This window comes from Lates calcarifer, unplaced genomic scaffold (assembly GCF_001640805.2).
Source record: "Lates calcarifer isolate ASB-BC8 unplaced genomic scaffold, TLL_Latcal_v3 _unitig_1005_quiver_867, whole genome shotgun sequence".
Taxonomy (NCBI): Eukaryota; Metazoa; Chordata; class Actinopteri; family Centropomidae; genus Lates; species Lates calcarifer.
In genome coordinates this window covers 38,106-60,097 of record NW_026115219.1, presented here as the reverse complement: position 1 = coordinate 60,097, position 21,992 = coordinate 38,106, and the positions used below count along the sequence as shown (strand labels likewise).

At 38.8% G+C, this 21,992-nt stretch overlaps 1 protein-coding gene and 1 long non-coding RNA gene across 3 annotated transcripts in view; one reads left to right on the top strand and one right to left on the bottom strand.

Annotated features, from left to right (window-relative positions):
• LOC108885714 (patatin-like phospholipase domain-containing protein 4) overlaps positions 1 to 21,992 on the bottom strand; it is a 65,008-nt gene that overhangs the window by 5,565 nt on the left and 37,451 nt on the right. The gene's annotated exons all lie outside the window — the stretch shown is intronic.
• Positions 348 to 20,887, top strand: LOC127139280 (uncharacterized). The gene is made up of 8 exons (XR_007809453.1): positions 348 to 426; positions 1,367 to 1,552; positions 7,586 to 7,619; positions 8,324 to 12,932; positions 13,970 to 14,155; positions 19,432 to 19,509; positions 19,841 to 19,902; positions 20,131 to 20,887. It is a non-coding gene; the product is annotated as an uncharacterized LOC127139280 (long non-coding RNA).

Sequence of the window (21,992 nt, the reverse complement as noted above, 5' to 3'; positions counted from 1 at the left end):
CCTCGAGATATATTGCAGTTTCTTGGGGGTCTGATGCTATTTTCTCGATTCTTACGTCTTTTTAAAATGAACCTTCCACTCTACTTGCATATAAGACCCAAGTGTTTTATAATTTTAAAAAAATGGTTCGATATTTAACAATTTGTGAAAACGCACCTTTAACCGTGTCTTAAAGTGTTTTGGTGCTTAAATGTGTTTACCGTCTCAGTCTCAGATTCGCAATAGTAGTAGAGCATCTTCCTGTTAGCTGACGTATGTCGTCATTGGTCACGACGTGGCTCGTCATTGGTCACGAGCTTCTGGGAGGAGCTGTTCAGAGAGGAGAATCAGATATGAACCACGTTCGAAGCGTCGCCTCCGTTTGCCAGTAGTGCGGGGGAACGTCACCACCGAGGTCCGGATGCTTAAAGTTTTTGTCGAACGCAGGTGAGATGCTAAAACAAGCTCTGGAACTGTTTTTTGTCGAACACGGGTCAGATGCTAAAGCAAACTCTGGAGCTGTTTTTTGTGGAGCTGTTCTGCGGCGGCGGCGGCGAGGTGAGGATAATGCTAATGCTAACACCTGGGTGTTAGCTGTTCTGCGGCGGCGGCGAGGTGAGGCTAATGCTAATGCTGACACCTGGGTGTTAGCATTACCATGCTAACACGTGGCATGGGTGTTAGCATTAGCATTAGTAGCAAGCGTTAACATTAACGTTAGCATAAACATAGACCGTTAGCATTAGCCTTATCGTTTGAGGATGTTTTTGACGATGTTCCCTTTTTGCTATGTCTTTGTTTGTTTGGGTTGAAGTGTAATTGTGTTTCTGTGGCTAATGCGTCCCTGCCACGTTGTTGCCAACCGTTTATTAGTCCGTTTGTCTACAACTGTTTGCATCGCTGTACCATCGCTAGCACGCCATTAGCATACCGTAGCATTTTACTGCTTCTTTGTAGTTTGTAGCTCCAGCTTGGTCATTTTAAGTCAGTTTATGGTGGATTATCGTCGTCACGTTTCTTGTGGTTGCGGGTCTAGCGGTTTTCAGTGTGGCATTGTGCTCATTTTGCAGTTTAGTTTTTTGCCTCTTTGGCGTTTGTGTGTCTTTATAGCTTTGTGGTAGTAATCTATCCATAGCCATTGATTGATCCCCTCACCATTTGTTTGTCGTGACTGAAATTATTATTAAAACGATTTTAAAAATGGCTTTTCTCGCTGAGATCAATGAAGTCATATTGTAGTAACATGATGAATTTATTCACCTCAAAACTTAAAGGGTGATTGTTGGTTGTAGTGTTTAGTTTTCAGTGTTGTATTCTACGTTGTTCAGGTGTTGGAGGTGAACTGTTCTTTATTAATGAGGTTATTTGTTGGACTTGTGTTTTCCAGGTTTACTGGTTCAGCTGCTGCAGCCTGGACACAAACACCAGCTCCCACCTTAAAAAGCAAACAGAGGCCTGGACTACGAAGGGAGTTTAAGCCACTCTGATTTAACTCGGGTTATCAAGGAACGTCGGGGTTGACAGACGTCGGCTGCCTCGATCTGCGTTAACTACAGCGATGGTTAAGATGTCAGTAAGTTGAGTCAGTGTTGACTTAATCCTCTGTGGACTGAAGTATAATTAAAAATACCAGAAGTTAAAACCTTGCTTTCAAAAATGTACTTAAATGAAAGTTTTTAAAGTTCACAGTAATGTACATGATTCCATGTGATTTCCCAAATATTTTTTGTGATTGATTCTCAAAGATGTGATGCTTGTTCTTGTCACATGTGACAGCTCATTTTCTGAGACACTGTGTTGAAAATGTTGAATACTTTTCTGTGTTTTCATGGTTAAACTGTTGATGAACAGGTCACAGTGTATTGATCATTGTGCTTTGTATGTTTCTCTCTTTATTTCCTCCAGGTGTCTCCACTTCACGTCCACGATCAGAGAATCTTTGAACAATGAAGGAATTGTTTAGACCAGGACAGACAGAGGCCTCCAGGTAATTCACAAACAGCGTCATCACCTGTACAACACAGAGCACAGAGCACAGACATTAAATTATATATCATCTTGGTTATCTGTCTCTCATTTTGTCTGTGTTGCGCCCCCCCCCAACCTGTTTTTGTCTCTCGTCTCGTCTCTTGATCAAATTTAGTAAAAATTTATTTTACGATGGAGAAACAAACATTTCCATCCACTGCTGTTGTGTGAATACGAGCAGCTTCTTCTGTCTTTGTGTAGAAAACAAATTTAACTGATGAATCCAGAACAAGAAGAATTTAGTGCCTTTTTTTTCTGTCTCTATCTGCACAGTTTGAGTGTTCAACACCCAGAAACACTTTATTTTGATGTGTTCAAAGTTACATCTATATATTAATGCGTGTTGTGTTTTTCTCCACAGAATTCAAACTTCAACCATTAAATCACAGAGAGAAGAGACAGACATGAAGATGTTTCCAGAAGGTCAGTGTTTATTCTTTTTAGTCTGAGTCTGTCATTATCTCAGCTGCAGTTTGACACAAAATATAAAACTTTAGAACAGAATAGAAACCCTTTAATAAATTGATAAATTGAAAGCCTTTAAATATCAAGTATAAAACCAACCTTCGAAAATTTGCTCTAAAAATAAATGTAAAACCATTACAAATACATTTAAAACCTTAAATAAATAGGTCTATACATTAAGTATGAAATGGTTTAAAAATACATTTACTGAATAGGATGCTAGCAGGGTGCTAACTGTCACTGTGCTGTGCTGAGTAGGTGCGGTTTCACTGCCTTCAGTGGACACGCTAACTGAGCTCCTTATTTTGTCTAGATTTTGATGTGACTAACTCAGAATGGCATTAGTGCTTTACAAAGACTTTAAAAGTGTATATTTCTAAAACCTTTAAAAGTAGGTCTAAGAATTACTTGATTATGAATTGATTATTGTAATGTTTTGTTTTTGGGCCTACCACGTGCTAGCACTAAAAGTCTACAAATGGTTCAGAATGCTAACAAACTTTATGAGCATTCACATGTGGTGTTTAACTTCAAAATTCATTAGTCTAAGAGAATATAATTGTGTCTATCTGGTCTCATATAGTGTAGTTTAGTCTTCTTGTGTCTTATTAATTATTTTTTGTCAAATTTCAGCTGTTCATTTCTCTCTGTTTCATAACGCCCTACGTACAGGTCTCAGAGACGCCACCAGTGCCGTCAGTTTCACAAGAACAGCTTCTGACGTCGCGTATCGACGGTTATCCCGTAGCGCCAGGGAGTCTAGAGCGCTTGGACAGGCGTTCACAGAACCTGTAAACCAAAGCTGGGGCTCTCGCACTTTGTCTGCCTCAGGTAAGATTACAACTGGCAGTCCCTTTTCTTTTAGTGTTTGCATTTGTTTGTACAGCGTCAAAATGTACTGCCAAAGGTGATCTTTAAGCGTCCAAGCTCAGCAGTAGTTGTCTTATATAGTAGTATCATGTCCAACAGACAGAATCACTTCTGTCTCTAACTGACACTCCACCCACTGAAATCAACCCGACTCTACTGATCTCAAAGGACAAAACTTTTGACACTTTACTGTGACATTGAGTATTTTTAACTGTTTTCCATGCCTTAGTATTTTATGACATTTGTTTTTGAGTGTTTTCCATGCCTTATTATACTATGACATTATTTAAGTGTTGTTGGGTGTTTTTCCACTGTTTGTTATGCCTTACTGTACTATGATGTTTTTTGACTGTTTTTCATGCATTATTGTGTACTATTACAATATTTGAGTGTTTGTGACTGTTTTTCCTGCATTATTGTACTATGACATTTTTTTTGACTGTTTATGACTGTGTTTCATGCCTTACTGTACTGTTACTGTTGGTTATGCCTTACTCTACTATGACCTTTTTTGAGTGTTTTTCATGCCTTACTGTACTATTACAGTATTTGAGTGTTTATGACTGTTTTTCCATTGTTTTTCATGCTTTACTGTACTATGACATTTTCTGACTGTTTATTACTGTTTGTCATGCCTTACTGTACTATTACAGTATTTGAGTGTTTGACTGTTTTTCCATTGTTTTTCATGCAACACCTAGTTTCCCTAAGGCACGCGTACTCAACGTGCACCAACACACACAAGCACAAATCTTCGCCTTTCTGTCTTTTATGTCATTATGCAGCCCGTGCCCTTATTTTAAGAATTTGAATAAATTTAACAAAATAAAACGACCACATCTTCATTGGTATGAATCCAAAGTAATGCAGCAATGTATTTGTGCTTTTGCTTTTGCTCACATGTTAAGAGTTGATTTTAAAGCGGTGACAAATGTTTTCTTGCTAAAAATTATCACAATAAATGTCTGTGTTTATGGTCAGAACATGACAAACACTTGCCAAAAAGAACTTTTTACAAACCTGAGGTAGAAAATCTAACGTAGCAAATCTAAAACCTAACTTGCGCGAGAGGAATCTCATAGTTCTATGCACATTATACAATAAATGTGCATTAATGTTTTCAGCTCGAGTAATGTTGGTGTCATATGGCACCAAGCTTAGGCAGAAAACAAACCTCTCATTGTCACTGCTGATCTTTTGTTCCCACCCACAGCTGCAGTCACAAGGTTTCACTAGTGACAGGGAAAGAAAGACACCATGTTCAGAGTAGCTGGACACATTGTGCATAATCAGGTGAGTTGTAATTAGAAAGGAGGATAGGAGTGAGGGGCTTCATGCTGCAAGAAGCCAGTTGAGGTGGTTTAAGCATTTTTATGATGATGATATTGATGCACAGTGAGAAAAAGCTTTTATAAAAACACAAGAAATGTGTTTTTGTAAGTAATATTAGCTCACATGATGGTGTGCAGGTAGTGGTGATCATTTAACAGAAATCAATTAACCAATCAATAATCATTTCTTGTTTTGGGGCGGCGCGGCGGTGCAGCAAGATGGAGGGTGGAACCGTGGTTCACCCAGGTATTTTGTGTGTGGAGTCTGCAGTCTCCCTGAGTACTCTGGCCTTCTCCAGGTTAGGTTACTTGGTGAAGGTGGGTGTGAAATGTAATGGTTATTGATTACTGCTAATTATTTTCTCAATTAATCATTGAATCATTTTGTTCATAAAAAGCCCCACAGCCAAAATGAATGAATGAAAACCTGCAGATTAACTGATCATTACAGCTCCAATTTAAATATTTAAAAATGACACTGACAGTGACACCTTAGGTTCTGAGAAAGTTTACAGGCCATTTTTATTCAGTAAACAGTTCATCAAAGATTTTAAAAATGTGAATAAATCAGAAGGGGTACAGTCCCACCACCAAGTTATAAATAACACCAGAGGATAAAAAGATAAGGCTTAATATCCAGCAGAACTGATCTGGGCACAAACAGGTTAGTGTGTAATAAAGAGCAACAGAGGTGTGCTTTAGCGTGTGTTCTCAGTTGCCAAGTAAAATAAGAGTTCTTCCAGCTTAGTGGCTCAATAGGAAAACAACTGCCTGATTAAATAAGAACGTGTTCTGTGTCTGCTTGACGAGTCAGGTGACGACGACGAGGTGGAGGTGGAGGAGATACAGCAGCTGACCGTATCCAAACACACGGACAGAGGAGCGCGGCAACGTGGCAACACTCAACTCGAAGTGTGCGCGCGCTGCACGCGCCTGTCATTCAAAACAATATTTATGCCATGGAAAAACTAAACAGATGAAGCCTTCACCACAATGAAATGAAGGGGGAGATTTTTTTTTTATCTCTGCGAGTGAACCTTATGAATGAGTTTGTGGATTTATAAAAGAGGTTATTTGACTTATATTAGGCTTTGAAAAGTGCAGTTTAAAGGGTTTTTGCAAAGGAGAAGCAGCCGCATCTGTAAGTTTGGGGGTCAGGAAAAAAGGACAGAAGTTAAAGCAGAAGATGAAATAAAACCCTCATGGGAAGGGGACAGACAGCTGCTTTGGCTCGTGCTCACAACAGCGTGACCCAGCCAAGCTGCGTCAAGTTAGAGAGAGTGACGAGACGACTTCCGTTTTGACGGCGTTTCAAAATAAGAGGCACAAAGTGTATGTCGTCATTGGTTACGGCGTGGCTCGTCATTGGTCACGAGTTTCTGGGAGGAGCTGTTCAGAGAGGAGAGACGGATATGAACCACGTTTGTGGCATTGCCTCTGTTTGCCAGTAACTGCTAGGTCCGGATGCCTAAACTTTTTGTGGAACACGGGTGAGATGCTAAAACAAGCTCTGGAGCTGTTTTGTCGAACACAGGTGAGATGCTAAAACAAAGTCTGGAGCTGTATTGTCGAACACGGGTAAGATTGAACGCTGAGCACACCTGCGGCGGAGGAGGTGAGGCAATTAGCATTAGTAGCAAGCGTTAATGTTAACGTTAGCATAAACGTGGAGCGTTAGCATTAGCCTTATCATTTAACGATGTTTTTTGGCAGGGTTTCCTTCTTGGCATCGTTTTTGTTTGTTTGGGTTAAAGTGTAATTGTGTTTCTGTGGCTAAGGCGTCCCTGCCACGTTGTTGCCAACTGTTTTTAGTCTGTTCGTATCTTTGTACCATTACTAGCATACCATTAGCATAACGTAGCATTTTACTGCTTCTTTGTAGTTTGTAGCTCCAGCTTGGTCATTTTAAGTCAGTTTATGGTGGATTATCGTCGTCACGTTTCTTCTAGTTGTGAGTCTAGCAGTTTTCAGTGTGGCATTGATCATTTTGCAGTTTAGTTTTTTGCCGTTTGTGTGTCTCTGTAGGTTTGTGGTAGTAATCTATCCGTAGCATGATCAATTTATTCACCTCAAAAGTCAAAGTGTGATTGTTGGTTGTACTTGTGTTTTCCAGGTTTACTGGTTCAGCTGTTGCAGCCTGGACACAAACACCAGCTCCCACCTTAAAAAGCAAACAGAGGCCTGGACTACGAAGGGAGTTTAAGCCACTCTGATTTAACTCGGGTTATCAAGGAACGTCAGGGTTGACAGACGTCGGCTGCCTCGATCTGCGTTAACTACAGCGATGGTTAAGATGTCGGTAAGTTGAGTCAGTGTTGACTTAATTCTCAGATGAAGAGCGCACGTTAATTCTGTGGGTTTATGAGAGACTGTAATGACACAATGTAAAAGCGCAGCTGTCAACAAAGTCAGGGAGACTGGTCACGTGTTCTCTGGATTCTTAATCTGTAATATGAGCTGGAAGGATACGGAAAATATGTGATGATTTTTCAGATACTTGGATTAGTGTCAACACGTGGGTCACATGTCTGAAAATGAGCTGTTACTCTCTGTGAATGATGATCTGCCTGGAACACTGTATATGTATGAATGTAATGCTGTTATGTTGAGTATGAACTTCATGTTAACAGTATTTCAGCCTCAGTGGAAATCTGAACCTGGATGAAATATAAAGTGGTACACATTCATATTTCCCATCATTAATACTGCATGTTTTGGTTTGATATAGTAGTAGTGTTATTTAATGTAGTACTGTCATCCAGTAGTCTTGTCTGGTTTCTTTGTAAATTTAGTGTCCTTTACTTCTAGCTCTATCTGTACAGTTTATGTTGATGTGTTCAAAGTTACATCTTTATATGAATGTTTATTGCATTTTTCTCCACGGAATTCAAACTTCAACCATTAAATCACAGAGAGAAGAGACCGACATGAAGATGTTTCCAGAAGGTCAGTGTTTATTCTTTTTAGTCTGACTCTGTCATTATCTCAGCTGCAGTTTGACACAAAATATAAAGCTTTAGAACAGAATAGAAACCCTTTAATAAATTGAAAGCCTTTAAATATCAAGTATAAAACCAACCTTCAAAAATTAGCTTTTTATATAAATAGTTCTATAAATTAAGTATGAAATCATTTAAAAACACATTTACTGAATAGGATGCTAGCAGGGTGCTAACTGTCACAGTGCTGCACCGAGTAGTTGTGGTTTCAATAGACACGCTAACAGAGCTCCTTATTTTTTCAAGCCGGAGCCGCACGTTCAGCTTTGTAACCAGACCCAGAAAAGAAAAACACTAAAAAGATGGATTGGCGCGCGACCCAGCCAAGCTGCGTCAAGTTAGAGACAGTGACGAGACGACTTCCGTTTTGACGGCGTTTCAAAATAAGGGGAAGAAAATGTATGTCAGGTCGCGCGCAAGATGGCGCCACTGTAAGAAGTTTTGTCTTGTGCTGTAGAAGCTTTTTCTCGTTCAAAGCTTGACTTTGCTTGTCTTAACGGAAAATAACATGTAAATAGTTCTTCTCACGTTTGAGTATCGCTTGGGGGAAACGCAGTTGAAACTTTGACCCATTTTTGCTTTGTTTTTCGTCACTTTTTCTGTTGGACTCCCACCGTAACTAGCTAACGAAATTGGCATTCTGCTTGCTAGTCTGGCATTCCATCCATCCGGAGACCAACTCCAACCGCCAAACTACCAAACAACTGGTTCTGCTGATATGTCGACTACAGGAGAGGGTATGGAAATGACAATGGATGTGGCAGCGGAGAGTTTAAAACGGTGCCATTCATATGCCAAACAACAACTTGCGGATTTTGATGACTCTCCAAGCGCGAGCCCATAGAAAAAAATCAGCCCGCTGTGAGCCGGAGCCCTCCAACGCTGTCCTGCTGGCGGCTATTAACAAGCTCATTGAGACGCAGCTCAGTTTCAGGGAGAAACTGGAATCCATAGAGAAGTCCATTGAGAATAATGTCAAGAGGATAGAGAGTTGGCATCCAGAGTGGATCCCCTGGAGCTCCAGATTAAAGCCCTGACCGCTGAAAATAAGAAGCTGATGGACAGAGTGAACGACATGGATGCATACTTCAGCATCCACCACGCCGCACTATAGTCCGCTTTTCACACCGGGCACACCGTGACCAAGTCTGGGCGGACGCTAAAACCTCTCAGGTCCTCAAGCAGAAGAACGTGAAGATATCGGAGGACTTAACTCAGCAGGTGAGGGATGCAAGAGCGAAGCTGTGGCCGCTGGTAGAAGAGGCGAGGAGGCCTTTTTGCTATCACTGCTGGTAAGAAGATATCTGCAGAGGACTTGACATGAAGTATTGTCCTGAGTAGGTAGACTCATCTAATTGTGGAAAATTTGATTTTGATGTAGCCTTTGGCAGCTGAGAGGATAGCTCCTGTCCTGAACTTGTTGGGATACTTGTTCCATGGGTCAGTTTCTAATATGTTTACTCAATGTAAAGTTTTTGGTTTGTGAATTCAAGTTTTGAACATTTCTCAACTTCTTGTATTCTGTAACTACTACTAATACTGTTTAAGTAGTTTTTGTTATTCTGTGTTTTGTGTACACACGTTTGATATTCATTTATCATGTTTTTCTCTAAATGTATGAGATTTAACTAAAAGAAAAGCTTTATTTTTATTTTGTAGTCATCAAAATAAGGATGTCTATTTTTTTCAGGAGACTCATTCCACTTCAAAAGATGAAGCATTTTGGCGCAATCAGTGGGGAAGGAAAGTTATTTTTTCTCATGGTACTAATTTCTCAGGAGGTGTTTTAGTTTTACTCCATGTTAAATTTAATGGTGAGATCATATATACAGAGGTTTCAGATGGATTCTGTTAGTAATTCAATGTGGAGATAATATATTTATTTTGGTAATGCTGGGAATTCTAACATCACACTCCTTAAGTTTTTGTCTGACAAAATTCTCCAAGAAATGAACAAATTTTCCTCAGCATCTGTGATTGTTGGCGGTGACTTTAATGAGGCTCCAAACTTATGTACAGATAGAGGTAATCAAGATCATTTTAACCCTGTTTATATTTGATTTAACTGATCATGCTGGAATAGATATTTCTTTATCAAATTTAAGTTCTGCTCACCGCAACAAACCTGGATACTGGAAGTTAAAATCTTCCTTTCTACAACAATCAGCTTATTGTTTGGGTATTAAACAAATTATCACTAAATTCAACTCAATGTCTGAAATTACACCTACGCTAAAATGGGAGCTACTCAAATTTAAATGTCAAAGTTTTTCAATATGTTTTGGAAAGCAGCAATTAAGAGATCAAAATAAGGCTTATGCTAATAATTTAAAAGAGTTGAATGATTTATTAAATATACCTGTTCCAAGTAATGAAGATAAAGTGCGTTTGCACTCATTAAGGGAAAAATTAGACCTTTTATTCCAGACAAAAGCAAGAGGAGCATTCATAAGGTCTCGGGCCAGATGGTTGGAACGTGGAGAAAAGAACTCCTCCTCCTTTTTTAATTTGGAGAAAAAACGTGGTGAGGCCAGAAAAATATCTGCCTTATATATCGATAACAGTCTCTTTGAAAATGATAAAGAAATCTCTTCTTTTATCTCTTAACTTTTATCAAAAGTTATACTCTTCCTCATTTAACCCTCAGGCTTGTAGTGTCTTTTTTGATAAAGTATCCCCATTCATTCCTAAAACTTCCAGGGAGAATTACGAGCTTTGTGAAAGTCCAATTACACTAGAAGAATCGAAGAAGACTATTACAAAAATGCCAGCTAATAAAAGTCCTGGTCCAGATGGATTGCCTTATGAATTTTATGTAACTTTTTGGGATGATTTAATAAAACATTTGTTGTGGGGAGTGTTTGTGGATTGTGCCAGAAATAAGGAACTGACTGTTTCTATGAAGCAAGGTTTAATATCACTAATCCCTAAACCTGGTAAAGATCTTCTTTATCTGGATAATTGGCGTCCTATAACGTTGCTAAATTCAGACTACAAAATCCTTGCAGCACTGTACGCCAATAGATAAAAATTTTGCTTAGAGGAAATTATTTCTGTAACACAGTCAGGTTTTATGAAAGGTCGGCACATTGCTAATAATATTCGGCTTGTCCTAGACATTTTAGATTATAGAGACCTGTTTGATCAAAAGTCACTGATTTAGTTTTTGGACTTTTACAAAGCTTTTGATACTCTGGAACACTCGTTTATTTTTGAGGCTTTGCAATATTTTGGGTTCAAAGAAAACTTCAGGAACATCATAAGTACACTCTATACCAATATTAATAGCTGTGTATCCCTGGCACATGGTACTTCTCCTCGCTTTCATATAAACCGTGGGATAAGACCAAGGGTGTCCAATTTCACCTTTCTTATTTTTGGTAGCTGCTGAACTTCTTAATCTGTTCATTGTTAACTGTGTGAATATAGAGGGTATTAAGATAGGTGACAATGTTCTAACCATTAGTCAGCTGGCTGATGACACCTGTCTGTTTCTCCAAAATGAACTTCAAGTCCCTGGGTATCACAATAAGCAAATCTATTAGTGAGAGGATCTCTCAAAACGTTCTGCCAAAAATTGAAAAGTCTAAATCTATCTTTAACTGCTGGTTACAGAGAGACCTTACTATTATAGGTCGAATTTTACTTTCTAAGGCAGAAGGTTTATCTAGATTAGCGTACCCAGCTTTATCTTTATATGTAGATCGCAAAACCTGTGCAGCTATTGATTCACTCTTATTTACATTTATTTGGAAACACAAAAATGAGAATATAAAGAGGAAGACAATTATCAGACAATATTCAGAGGGTGGTGTTAATGTGTTAGACTTCCAAACTATCAACAGTATATTCAAACTCAACTGGATAAAACATTGTCTAGCACATACTAATGCGCCATGGTTTTTTATTCCCAATTTTTTGTTTAATAAATGTGGTGGTTAATTTACTTTACCTCAAGTGAATTGCCTGTTAAGCTTGCCAACTTCCATAAGCAAGCCCTGGACACATGGGAAATTGCTTTCAAACACAACTTTTCTCCTCACACATGTATCTTATGGAATAATCAACATATTGTTTACAAGAATAAGATCTTATTTTTTAAAGATTGGTACGATCAGGGGGTTATGTTTGTTTTTGATCTTGTGAATGATAAGGGGGACCTAGGTGCATATGAAGAATTCACCCAACGAAAAATATACCTACTAGTTTGTTGTCACTTATTAGAGCGCCTGTTCTGTACACACCTCTCTCAGGAATGAGTCCTGCTCTGTGGCTGGGTGGAAAGGTTCTTGAGGAACGTTCATGTAACAGTGCTCATATTAGGTCAGTTTGTACTTTTGTTCATAGTCAGTATCCAAACTCATTTCATCGTTGGAGAGTGATGTTTCCTGAAATCAGTAACAACATCTGGACTGAATTTAATAGATTTTTTGTCTCCAATAAAGTTAAAGAAATACATATTAAAATCTTACATAGATATTATCCCCGTAATGAATTCATTAACAGATTTAGACCTGATGTGTCCCCTTTATGTTCCTTCTGCAAAAAAGAGAGTCTTTATCTCATTTGTTTTATGGATGTGCCTATTCTACTAACTTCTGGACTCTATTATCTTTATTGATTTGGGAATATCATAAAGTTTTGGTCACTTTTACTGAAAATATGGTCTTATTCTTAAATGTTGACTGTAACAATGAGGAAGTTAAAAATGTAATCAAATTGCTGTGTCTCTTGGGTAAATTTCACATCCATAAGGCTAGATTTCTCCAGGCCAAGCCAAATGTATCTTTGTTTTATATGGAGTGCAAATCTTTTAATGACGCTATAGGTAAAATTAGTAAGAATAAGAAAGCTTTCAAGACATCCAATCTTTTGGAAAGTATTATACGTCATATCAATAGGTAATTTTTTTCCCTTTCTCCTCTGCTTTTTGTGTGATATTCATTATGTACTCCTTGTGTCTCCCTGTATGTTTGGATGATGTCATGTTTGTTTGTTAGTGTCTTTAATGTGATAATAAAGTGTTAAAAAAAGAAAAAAAAAAAAAAGAAAGAAAGCGTATGTCGTCATTGGTTACGGCGTGGCTCGTCACTGGTCACGAGTTTCTGGGAGGAGCTGTTCAGAGAGGAGAGACGGATATGAGCCACGTTTGTAGCATTGCCTCTGTTTGCCAGTACTGCTAGGTCCGGATGCCTAAACTTTTTGTCGAACACGGGTGAGATGCTAAAACAAGCTCTGGAGCTGTTTTGGTCGAACACGGGTGAGATGCTAAAACAAACTCTGGAGTTGTTTTTTCGAACACAGGTCAGATGCTAAAAGAAACTGTGGAGTTGTTTTTTGTGGAGCTGTTCTGCGGCGGCGGCGAGGTGAGGCTAATGCTAATGTTAACACCCGGGTGTTAGCTAACACCCAGGTGTTAGCATTACCATGCTAACACGTGGCGTGGGTGTTGGCATTAGCATTAGTAGCAAGCCAAACTGTGGAGCTGTTTTTGTCGAACACAGGTGAGATGCTAAAACAAAGTCTGGAGCTGTTTTTGTCGAACACGGGTAAGACTGAACGCTGAGCACACCTGCGGCGGCGGAGCCGAGGCAATTAGCATTAGTAGCAAGCGTTAATGTTAACGTTAGCATAAACATAGAGCGTTAGCATTAGCCTTATCATTTGAGGATGTTTTTGACGATGTTCCTTTTTTGGTATGTCTTTGTTTGTTTGGGTTGAAGTGTAATTGTGTTACTGTGGCTAATGCGTCCCTGCCACGTTGTTGCCAAGCGTTTATTAGTCTGTTTGTCTACAACTGTTTGCATCGCTGTACCATCGCTAGCACGCCATTAGCATACCGTAGCATTTTACTGCTTCTTTGTAGTTTGTAGCTCCAGCTTGGTCATTTTAAGTCAGTTTATGGTGGATTATCGTCGTCACGTTTCTTCTAGTTGCGGGTTTAGCAGTTTTCAGTGTGGCATTGATCATTTTGCAATTTAGTTTTTTGCCTCTTTGGCGTTTGTGTGTCTTTATAGCTTTGTGGTAGTAATCTATCCATAGCCATTGATCGATCCCCTCACCATTTGTTTGTCGTGAGTGAAATTATTATAAAAACGATTTTAAAAATGGCTTTCCTCGCTGAGATCAATGAAGTCATATTGTAGTAACATGATTAATTTATTCACCTCAAAAGTCAAAGTGTGATTGTTGGTTGCAGTGTTTAGTTTTCAGTGTTTTATTCTTCTACATTGTTCAGGTGTTGGAGGTAAACTGTTCTTTATTAATGAGGTTATTTGTTGTACTTGTGTTTTCCAGGTTTACTGGTTCAGCTGCTGCAGCCTGGACACAAACACCAGCTCCCACCTTAAAAAGCAAACAGAGGCCTGGACTACGAAGGGAGTTTAAGCCACTCTGATTTAACTCGGGTTATCAAGGAACGTCGGGGTTGACAGACGTCGGCTGCCTCGATCTGCGTTAACTACGGCGACGGTGAAGATGTCAGTAAGTTGAGTCAGTGTTGACTTAATTCTCGTAATTCTCAGATGAAGAGCGCACGTTAATTCTGTGGGTTTACGAAGAATTTAAAGAGACTCTAACGACACCGCAGCTGTCAACAAAGCCAGGGACACTGGTCACGTGTTCTCTGGATTCTTAATCTGTAATATGAGTTGGAAGGATACGGAAAATATGTGATGATTTTTCAGATACTTGGATTACAGTCAACACGTGGGTCACATGTCTGAAAATGAGCTGTTACTCTCTATGAATGATGATCTGCCTGGAACACTCTGGCTGTATATGTATGATTATACAAGAAGTAGTTCTGACCGAACAATCTGATTGGTCCACAAGACATTTAGAATGCGCTCAAATCAGCATGACAGCACACCTTACTCATCACTAAAAATATTACTCCGCCATATACATTTTACTTTATTGGTAATAGTTGTATATCGCAAGATTACACTCCAGGGTGTCATTTAACGTCATTTGAGCAAAGCGCCTCGGCTTTCTCCATCAGCTGTGCCGGCGACACGGCGCTATAACTTAAAATTCATGTAAAAGTTTGCGGGTGCAGAAGCTGCATCTGTGTGAGTAAATAAACACAGCGTCTTTGTTATAACGCGGTTGATAAAAGTAAGCATTCATTTGTGCAGCAGACTCATTCACTCATCTGGGACTAGAAAATCATTTCTGTTGCTAGGTCGTTACTAAGGCTCTGATTATTTGTCGTAGTGATAAACTCGGTTCCATTACACGTAGGAGTCCACTGACGTGACTGATTGCGTTCCAGTTAATAGTCAGACCCCATGTATTTCCATGGAAACGGGAAAAGCACTCGCTAAAACCTTTTAATTTTGAGAGCAAATTGCTCCTCAACGTGAACAGATTTTGATTATACATTTTACTTTGTTGGTAATAGTTGTATAATCGCAATATTAAACTCGAGAGTGTGCTTTAACTTCATTTGAGCACTTCAGTGATGCTTGCGGACCGAGGCGCGTTAAAGCACACCCTCTCGGTTAATATTGCTTAAATGTAATGCTGTTATGTTGAGTATGAACTTCATGTTAACAGTATTTCAGCCTCAGTGGAAATCTGAACCTGGATGAAATATAAAGTGGTTCACATTCATATTTGCCATCATTAATAGTGCATGTTTTGGTTTGATATAGTAGTAGTGTTATTTAATATAGTACTGTCATCCAGCAGTCTTGTGTAGTTTGTGCTGTTGTTGTTGCTGTAGTAGTCTAATATAATAGTAGTCTAATGTAGTACTGTCATCCAGCAGTCTTGTGTAGTTTGTGCTGTTGTTGTTGCTGTAGTAGTCTAATATAATAGTAGTCAGCAGTCTTGTCTGGTTTCTTTGTAAATTTAGTGTCCTTTACTTCTATCTCTATCTGTACAGTTTATGTTGATGTGTGAAAAGTTACATCATCTCCCAATGGAGGGGGGACGCCCGCTTCCGCCCCAAGCACTCCGGGCAGCAGCCTGCCTCGCCCCGCCTCCTTTGTGGGCACCACAAGCTCCACCCCCCGCAACAAGGTGACCCAACCAGTGCGAAGGTAAACCATTTGTTTTATTCCTTAAAAACACAACTGTATACTTGCTCTTGGATGAAAATTCAGGGTTTCTCTCCTACTCATTCTCCTTTTTCCTCAGTTTACTGACACCTCCAAAGAGCTTGTCCACCCTCAGTGCCCTTCGTGACAGCACCCGGAGAGATGGCTGCTACTGACGAGCGGAGGAAAAGGTCCAGTAGTGCATTGGCACTCCGTTGGCTGGGGTAACTCACTACACCTCAACGTAACATCTTTCATAAGGGGATATTGAATGGGTTTGACCAAAAAGTAACCTTAGATCTGAGAGATGCTGCATAGAATAGGTAGATGTTACCACAGTTGAGGGTCTGATCTGATCTCTGACTGATCTCTCATGTCATCCATTCAATCCTATGCAGAAGCTTCACACTCGTAGGCTGAGTTTGGTTCGTGCCAAGGGGGAGTTGGTCCCTAGTTGCTCTGTTGCAATAAACCACTGGCAGTAGGGTATCCGTCATATTAACCTGCTAAAGAGGGCTGCCAGTTTTTATGAAATGAGCCTCACGATACTGTATGTATTTATATATTTATTGTAGGTAATTTTAGGTGGACTAATCAGGTGTTTTTTCCCTCTGGCAACAGGCGCCATTAATGCTGCTAAAATGTAATCTGTCCCTCTTAGTTTGGGCACATTTGGTGTAATTTTTACAAGTAAGACATTAAAGTACGTATTGGTGTACAAAGCTAACTATTAAGTGTGCATACATATATATATATATATATAGATGCAATATGACTGATTTTTAAATGTGAATTTTGACCAAAATGAAAATGTATGATTGTGTTTACAAAATTGTCACCATCACAAAACTTTGTGCATATTAACACTTTCAAATTGTTTAACAACCTATAAGGGAAACTGTTCTTGTTGCACTTTGTGTACATTTCTGAATTTACTGATATTTTTATGTTCTGTTTACCAATGTTTGCACTTCTTTTAAGTTGGCTCCTCTGGATTTAGGGGGGGAAAAAACGTTAATTCAGAGATTTCACAGTTAACCACAGCATAATGTAGCACATTTGTTCTGTAATATTTGTCTTGGGGTTTTAAATGACCGTTAACATGGCACATCTCACAAACTGTGACACTTTTGTTGCTGTGATGGACTGAATGAGTGAAGCATTTTAATAAAATACACTGTTTTCCCCTTAAATTGAATTTATCTCAAAATGATTTAACAATAACCATAACGATAACTATGTTGAGACATGCAAACTAAAATTAACATAGCATAGGCATCACAAAGAACTAGGTCTTTCATGTTTTATGATGCCACCTAGTGGTAGAGCTTGGTGATGTTTCATTCAGTCTTTGAACAGTCAGAATTTTCTTCTGTTGAGTCTTGGTGGTTTGTTTTTTTCTAATATTGAAATGGTATCTCAGTCGTCTGCCAGTATGCCTTGTATATGCAGAATTGTATCACTCTTCATTCATCTTTTGCTTTACAGTTATGAACTGTACACTGGGCACATATGATCATATTGGTTTAATTGTACAATGCCTTTACTCACAGTTATCGTAACATACATTTGCGTTACGTATTAGGGGTCATCATACAGTTATTAAGTTATTGTTATATACTATATGTTGTTCAGAAAATGCAGGTTTCGACAACAGCATCCTTTGTCTCAAAATCTTTTTGGATATTTTATCCAATTTCATCCTGTGTCCAGAACAGAAAAAAATATTTGGAACCATTGTTTGATACTTTTCTTTTGACCATTTGCTGTCACAGATTTGTTTTGTTTGTACTAAATATGAATTCTTTAAGTGGTTTTCGTCAGCTTGTCAGTAATTTATTTATTGTTTTTTGTTAGAGTAGATGAGAGAATTCAGGCCACAATGCAGAACACATGTATTTTCTGTGGCAAAAAATAAGACAAGTATTCAAGAAAGCTCATACCCATATCAAAGTGTAATAATCAATGTGTCACTGTTTTTCAGTTTTTATTGTCAATTAAGGTGTTCAAAATATAGATTTTTAATCTGTCTTTATAATGTATATATGGGTTCTAACCTCGAGATATATTGCACAGTTTATCATTAACCCTTGGGGGTCTGATGCTATTTTCTCGATTTTTACGTCTTTTTAAAATTAACCTTCCACAGTACTTGCATATAAGATCCAAGTTTTTTATAATTAAAAAAATGGTTCGATATTTAACATTTTGTGAAAACGCACCTTTAACCGTGTCTTAAAGTGTTTTGGTGCTTAAATGTGTTTACCGTCTCAGTCTCAGATTCGCAATAGTAGTAGAGCATCTTCCTGTTAGCTGACGTATGTCGTCATTGGTCACGAGCTTCTGGGAGGAGCTGTTCAGAGAGGCGAATCAGATCTGAACCACGTTCGAAGCGTCGCCTCCGTTTGCAAGTAGTGCGGGAGAACGTCACCACCGAGGTCCGGATGCTTAAAGTTTTTGTCGAAAAGCAGGTGAGATGCTAAAAGAAACTCTGGAGCTGTTTTTTGTGGAGCTGTTCTGCGGCGGCGAGGTGAGGCTAATGTTAACACCTGGGTATTAGCATTAGCATTAGTAGCAAGCGTTAACATTAACGTTAGCATAAACATAGAGCGTTAGCATTAGCCTTATCGTTTGAGGATGTTTTTGGCGATGTTCCCTTTTTGCTATGTCTTTGTTTGTTTGGGTTGAAGTGTAATTGTGTTTCTGTGGCTAATGCGTCCCTGCCACGTTGTTGCCAACTGTTTATTAGTCTGTTTGTCTACAACTGTTTGCATCGCTGTACCATCACTAGCACGCCATTAGCATACCGTAGCATTTTACTGCTTCTTTGTAGTTTGTAGCTCCAGCTTGGTCATTGTAAGTCAGTTTATGGTGGATTATCGTCGTCACGTTTCTTCTAGTTGCGGGTTTAGCAGTTATCAGTGTGGCATTGATCATTTTGCAATTTAGTTTTTTGCCTCCTTGGCGTTTGTGTGTCTCTGTAGGTTTGTGGTAGTAATCTATCCATAGCCATTGATTGATCCCCTCACCATTTGTTTGTCGTGACTGAAATTATTATAAAAACGATTTTAAAAATGGCTTTTCTCTCTGAGATCAATGAAGTCATATTGTAGTAGCATGATTAATTTAGTCACCTCAAAAGTCAAAGTGTAATTGTTGGTTGGACTTGTGTTTTCCAGGTTTACTGGTTCAGCTGTTGCAGCCTGGACACAAACACCAGCTCCCACCTTAAAAAGCAAACAGAGGCCTGGACTACGAAGGGAGTTTAAGCCACTCTGATTTAACTCGGGTTATCAAGGAACGTCAGGGTTGACAGACGTCGGCTGCCTCGATCTGCGTTAACTACAGCGATGGTTAAGATATCAGTAAGTTGAGTCAGTGTTGACTTAATCCTCTGTGGACTGAAGTATAATTAAAAATACCAGAAGTTAAAACCTTGCTTTCAAAAATGTACTTAAATGAAAGTTTTTAAAGTTCACAGTAATGTACATGATTCGACAAATAGTTATTGTGATTGATTCTCAAAGATGTAATGCTTTTTCTTGTCATATGTGACACCTCATTTTTTGAGACACTCCTCTAATGTTTGGAAAATGTAGTGGTTCAGCTGTAATGTTGAATACTTTTCTGTGTTTTCATGGTTAAACTGTTGATTAACAGGTCACAGTGTATTGATCATTGTGCTTTGTATGTTTCTGTCTGTATGTCCTCCAGGTGTCTCCACTTGACGTCCACGATCAGAGAATCTTTGAACAATGAAGGAATTGTTTAGACCAGGACAGAGGCCTCCAGGTAATTCACAAACAGCTTCATCACCTGTCCAACACAGAGCACTGGTGTTAAATTATATATCATGTTGGTTATCTGTCTCTCATTTTGTTTGCATCTCTTGACCAAATGTAGTTAAAATTTATCTTACGTTGGAGAAACAAACATTTCCATCCACTGCTGTTGTGTGAATATGAGGAGCTTCTTCTGTGTTTGTGTAGAAAACAAATGTAACTGATGAATCCAGAACAAGAAGAATTTAGTGTCTTTTAATTCTGTCTGTATCTGCACAGTTTATGTTGATGTGTTCAAAGTTACATCTTTATATGAATGTTTGTTGTGTTTTTCTCCACAGAATTCCAACTTGAAGCATTAAATCACAGAGAGAAGAGACAGACATGAAGATGTTTCCAGAAGGTCAGTGTTTATTTTTTAGTCTGACTCTGTCATTATCTCAGCTGCAGTTTGACACAAATATAAAACTTTAGAACAGAATAGAAACTTCAAAATTCATTAGTCTAAGAGAATATAATTGTGTCTATCTGGTCTCATATAGTGTAGTTTAGTCTTCTTGTGTCTTATTAATTATTTTTTGTCAAATTTCAGCTGTTGATTTTTCTCTGTTTCATAACGCCCTACATACAGGTCTCAGAGACGCCACCAGTGCCGTCAGTTTCACAAGAACAGCTTCTGACGTCGCGTATCGACGGTTATCCCGTTACGTCACGGAGTCTAGAGCGCTTGGACAGGCGTTCACAGAACCTGTAAACCAAAGCTGGGGCTCTCGCACTTTGTCTGCCTCAGGTAAGATTACAACTGGCAGTCCCTTTTCTTTTAGTGTTTGCATTTGTTTGTACAGCGTCAAAATGTACTGCCAAAGGTGATCTTTAAGCGTCCAAGCTCAGCAGTAGTTGTCTTATATAGTAGTATCATGTCCAACAGACAGAATCACTTCTGTCTCTAACTGACACTCCACCCACTGAAATCAACCCGACTCTACTGATCTCAAAGGACAAAACTTTTGACACTTTACTGTGACATTGAGTATTTTTAACTGTTTTCCATGCCTTAGTATTTTATGACATTTGTTTTTGAGTGTTTTCCAAGCCTTATTATACTATGACATTATTTAAGTGTTGTTGGGTGTTTTTCCACTGTTTGTTATGCCTTACTGTACTATGATGTTTTTTGACTGTTTTTCATGCATTATTGTGTACTATTACAGTATTTGAGTGTTTATTACTGTTTTTCATGCCTTACTGTGCTTTTACAATATTTGAGTGTTTGTGACTGTTTTTCCATTGTTTTTTTTGCGTGGCATTATCCAACTTGCCTGTCTTTTATGTCATTATGCAGCCCGTGCCCTTATTTTAAGAATTTGAATAAATTTAACAAAATAAAACGACCACATCTTCATTGATATGAATCCAAAGTAATGCAGCAATGTATTTGTGCTTTTGCTTTTGCTCACATGTTAAGAGTTGATTTTAAAGCGGTGACAAATGTTTTCTCGCTAAAAATTATCAGTAATTATCACAATAAATGTCTGTGTTTATGGTCAGAACATGACAAACACTTGCCAAAAAGTAGAACTTTTTACAAACCTGAGGTAGAAAATCTAACGTAGCAAATCTAAAAGCTAACTTGTGCAAGAGGAATCTCATAGTTCTATGTACATTATACAATAAATGTGCATTAATGTTCTCGTTGTCCCTAAGCTAATCAGTGAGCGGAACATGAGGTCGTCTGACAGTACATGATGATGTCTGATTAGGAGCATCAGCTCGAGTAATGTTGGTGTCATATGGCACCAAGCTTAGGCAGAAAACAAACCTCTCATTGTCACTGCTGATCTTTTGTTCCCACCCACAGCTGCAGTCACAAGGTTTCACTAGTGACAGGGAAAGAAAGACACCATGTTCAGAGTAGCTGGACACATTGTGCATAATCAGGTGAGTTGTAATTAGAAAGGAGGATAGGAGTGAGGGGCTTCATGCTGCAAGAAGCCAGTTGAGGTGGTTTAAGCATTTTTCTGATGATGATATTGATGCACAGTGAGAAAAAGCTTTTATAAAAACACAAGAAATGTATTTTTGTAAGTAATATTAGCTCACATGATGGTGTGCAGGTAGTGGTGATCATTTAACAGAAATCAATTAAGCAGTCAATAATCATTTCTTGTTTTGGGGCGGCGCGGCGGTGCAGCAAGATGGAGGGTGGAACCGTGGTTCACCCAGGTATTTTGTGTGTGGAGTCTGCAGTCTCCCTGAGTACTCTGGCCTTCTCCAGGTTAGGTTACTTTGTAAAGGTGGGTGTGAAATTTAATGTTTATTGATTACTGCTAATTATTTTCTCAATTAATCATTGAATCGTTTTGTTCATAAAAAGCCCCACAGCCAAAATGAATGAATGAAAACCTGCAGATTAACAGATCATTACAGCTCCAATTTAAATATTTAGAAATGACACTGACAGTGACAGCTTAGGTTCTGAAAAAGTTTACAGGC